Here is a 4,932-nt window from a genome sequence, read left to right as displayed (position 1 = left end):
CGCGAGAATTCTCCCCCACAATTGTTTAAATAATAATGTAGCATTTATATGCGGAAGATAAATATTTGTTAAATAAAAAGTAATACTAGTTAAATAAAATTAATGGCTCTCGTACCAAACAAATATATGTTTACATTTAATAAATATTCAACTGGCACACTCTATTCAAATAAACATTTATTAAAATTTGATACATTTTTCTCTCATTGTAATATCTTGTAAGCGTAAAACCGATATTTCTGTTACGCGAATTACGGCATTTTCTTCGATATGTATATATGGATATTAGAAACTAGACTAAATCGAGTAGCGGACATTCATGTGGAGATATTAATAATTTTTTATTTGGAAACCCGGTTTCGACTCGACTCGCGCTTTACGAACACTCGTATACATTCTTATTACGCTACGCTATGAAATGCGGAAGAATACTAAGAAACGCGAGAAGCGTTATTTACGTTTGTACCTCTACAATATTTATTGCAACTATAGCACTGTGTGTGAAGACACGCGACGTGATATAATACAAAGTTACGCGTATGGATTATAGTTTTTACAGCCGATTTTGTCACCAGTCATCGTACAAATCACATACTATAAATGTATGCGTAAAATTCCAATATTTTTCGCTCTAATCGCCCGTGTCGTTGAATAATACATGTAAATTATAAGTATGTAGATTGCCGATCCGAAAAAAAACATTATTATTAACATTCTTGATAAAAACGACAAATATTGTGTTTTGAGTCGCAATACGATCTCTCGATTAATTATTCATTTAGCTCGACAAACGGATTTTTGCAAATCCGGAGATTACCATCGTTAGCATTAACTATTCATTACTTGCAATGGAATGAACTCGCTAATTCTCAGAATATATATTACTATGTAGAGTGATTTCGAATATTTTCTACTTTAATTTTGAGATTTTTTAGCAATATTGAAATCTACTTTTTACTTATAATAATTAATAGAAATAATCCTAACTGCAGTCAAAGCGAATCTTAATGTTTAGTAATACTAAATGCAATTTTTTGCAAAAATATATTATTTCAGTTTTATAAATTGCGCGCCGATAAGGTTTGTCGAACTTAAATTAAATTGATCATCTATTTTAATAGTGAATCTAATAAGAATCTTAAAAACGTGTAATTAATAATTAACGGTAATATTTTATTTCTCTTCAAATCGTGAATAACACATAATTATTATTATATATTATAATTTAATATATAATTATTAATCTATATTATAATTTCATTATTCTGTTTTCTACTAAAAATGTAAAATATTACCAAATTAATGAATATATCAATTTGTCCATTAATAAATTAGCAAATGTAATCGAATTTGCGTTCTTCTTGGATTTCGCAGCTGATTTTTTTTCATTATGTCGATAACGTATTTCCTTGATCACGAACTGTATGTCTTCCGTCAAAGCTCGGGGCGGACGAACGAGAACGACGAGCGAACGGGCGGGCTAAGGAGAAATCCAGCGAACGCACCGCACGGCCACCACCGACGATGGACGGCATCCATTAATCGAATTAATGTAATCTGGAAGAGCGGCTGGACGAGCACGAAGCGGCCGTGATGACGTCCGCGGCTGTGGGCTTTTCGGCTTAGGCCTCTCGCCCTCACGCGGATTAAAACTTGAAACTGTCGCCGCCACTGACCGCAATTGCAATGTCCTCTGCAACGTCCTGCCCGTAAAAGAGAAAGAAAGAGATCAGGATACTCTTTCTCTGTGTTCCTTCCGTTTCTACGGATCGACCCTTTCATGCCGTTTCCGTCACGCGTTGTGTACCAGTCGACTGTGGATAACGATTGGTCTCTGTTGAACACGCACTGTTATCAGTTTTTGCTATAAGAGAATCAATTCCGATTGTGAGAGATATAAAAATTATTCTATTTATTTCTCAGAATTTATTTGATAAATTGAGAGTTATTCGAAGATTTTTTTTCATCTGAATAAAAGGAATCTTCAAGAATGATTTAACAATTTCAAGAAGTTAAGCTTTTTTTTAGGATATAAATATAAGTTTCTAGTAAATGCAATTGTTTTCATAAAATTTGGAATGATCAACATATATTTTTATTTTTTAATTATCAATTTCTTCATGTAAAAATTCCTTAGGATTTAAAAAAATGCATAATATAATTTATGATGGGCAAAAAAAGCAAAATCACTTTGAAATTTAAGATTTTAATCAAATTTTCGATAATGGAATGTCGGCTTTTTGTCAATAAAATTATTAAAATATGTACATATATAAATGCTATTCGAATAGTTAAATGGAAAATGAAAGACAAAGCAGAATATTTCAGAAGTCCTCAATCTCGTGAGAGATATGTGAACAATAGAGTGAATTCGTGAATTCTTTGGACGAGTTCCCACGGAAATGCCGAAGGGCTGAAACGCAGAAGGTGAACGATTCATCTTCCTCGGTTGATTAACGTATGTATATGATTGTTTCTTTTTTTTTTTCTAGAAGTCGATCGGTCTCTTTCCTGAAACCGCCTATATAGCTGGGACGACTCATCATTGCGTAATCCTCGGGAACGAGCAAAGTTCGTGCCGACATTCATGATTCTAGGATTAACCCCACGTGAAGTCGAAGAATTTATGACGACCGAACGGGCTACATGCAAATATTTCCCGAACGAGGGCCCCGTCGAATGTCCCTTTTTTAAGTGGAACTAATTTATGCTTGCGGCTCTTGAAACTATTATATAATAAAAGGATGATACGTTGCAGAAAAACTAAGAGGTATTTTGATTCTTTAAATTGGATTAGTCACCTGACATATTCTAAATCAACTCATTGAATGTTGAGTGACTGTTAATAAATGTGCGGATAAACGAAATTCTATCGTAATAACTATTTCTTTCTTGTAATATTATTTATACACACACACACATATATCTGCTGCTTTTAGCTATGAATACTTTCTTTTAGCAAAATTTGCCTCTCTCTCTCTCTCTCTCTCTCTCTCTCTCTGTCTTGATATCTTGAAGGAAAAAATTAATTTTGAAATGATGAAAGGCAATGCCTATACGTGAAAAAAACGATGATACGTCTTTAGTAGACAGTTGACTATCATGTTGACCGACTTAAATATCGCAACTAAAGAATTTACACTTCTTTTGTTCGATAAGATGGAAAGGACAAAAGGAGAAAAATATAGAGTGATAAAGAGACGTCCGACGAATTTGATCAAATAATTTATTAAACGTTCGCCATTTTATAGTAATTTACAATGTTACAAGACAACGACGTGCGCCTACCACGTCGTTTACGGTTTCTGCGCTTGGTCGCGAGATATTTACGTCGGTTGTCTGTGAAAAACACATTGCGGTTCTAAAACGCGGATCCGCGACGGGACGAGCGTGTGCAACGAGAACAAAAATCCGGTCGAATATACGTGTGCGAGAACACGTACGGTATGCCGTAATGATAACTTTGTTTTCTTTCCTTTCTTTCATGAAAGAGAGAAGCGAAAGTTACCGCTTCCTCTCGCGTGAAATCGCGCTCGTCCGCGCCACGATCCATTCGTATCGCTTAATTCCCTTTTTTCACTCTACGAAGCTTACAAATTACGTCTAAAAGTAGTATAGTATTTGTACGAAATATACCGTTGAAAGTAACGCGTGACACCTCTCGAGGAAGCACTCGACTGCCGGTGAAACGTTTATTTTATTTTTCGTGTTACGTGTAGAGAATCATGGTCGCGCGACGATTAAACAGTGGGAATCACTTCTAAAACTTCCAAAGGGACTCCGCTAATGTTTTCTCATACGAGATGGAGACGAGTTACACGCTATGAGTTTAGTTCTCGCTGAATCCGAGAGCGAAAATGCGCGAAGTGTCAAGCCTTTTGGATACACGAATACGATGTTTACTTAATTTTTGCTCACTACTCAGTATTACTTAAAGAATGAAATACATTGAAAAATATTGATTGATGTTGTAATCATTCTTTTGTAATTATCATTGCTTTTCTTACCTTTATTTATCTAACATGTACAAGAAACTATCAAGAGAAGTATCATGTTAATTATATTAATAAAATTAAATTAGTGAATAGCGCTGTCTCTGCAAATTATATGCATATTGTTAGACATATGTATAATATAGTGTAATATTGTGACTTATATTAAACATCTGGATATAATAATATAAGTTCGCATTCGACGGAAACTTGTCTTTTTTATTTAAAAACTGATATAAAGATGTGTAAACCAATCATGTACGTATATATAAATATTAATCAAATTTATTTATGATATTTTAGTTAAAAGTACCTAAGCAAAATATTTATACTTCTCTTAATTTGCGAATTTATTGACCCCCAGCTTTTTGCTATAAAAGATATCGCTATTTCCTTATATAATCAAAATACTGATTAGGAAACTTTTGGAAATGCATGCAGAGTTCCATTTTTCTAGGAAAAACGAAAAGAACGCGGTATTTTCTTCAGCAATACGCTTGACACTATCGCGGTTCTCCACTCGAGAAATGATACTAATTACATCTACACGAGTCGCGTAATTCGTCGCTCAGCTTCAATAGATTAGATACAGACAGCATAGGAACGATCCTATGGATCGCGAGGCATTTTCCTCGCTAATAGAGATACGCATCCGTTTCGAAAATAAAAAGAAAGAAAAACATTATAGACGGTAAAACAACGAGTTTCCTAGGAATGCTTCCTGGCACTTGTATTATTTTCTTGTTCCCTGTCCTCCACAGAAGTATCACGTATTGCTCTGTACTGTGTAATTTGTATGTATGTTAAGTGATGCAATTGTATGCGGTGTACGAGTCGGTGTATGTGTAAGTGTACGTCATATTTATAATTATTCATTTTTTCTCAATCATATACATATATATTTTTTATTCTAATTACCTAAATATATATATATTTATAT

Source organism: Trachymyrmex septentrionalis, unplaced genomic scaffold, assembly GCF_001594115.1.
Source record: "Trachymyrmex septentrionalis isolate Tsep2-gDNA-1 unplaced genomic scaffold, Tsep1.0 scaffold14, whole genome shotgun sequence".
Taxonomy (NCBI): Eukaryota; Metazoa; Arthropoda; class Insecta; order Hymenoptera; family Formicidae; genus Trachymyrmex; species Trachymyrmex septentrionalis.
The sequence above is the reverse complement of the archived record's forward strand: the minus strand, read 5'-3'. Positions refer to the sequence as shown.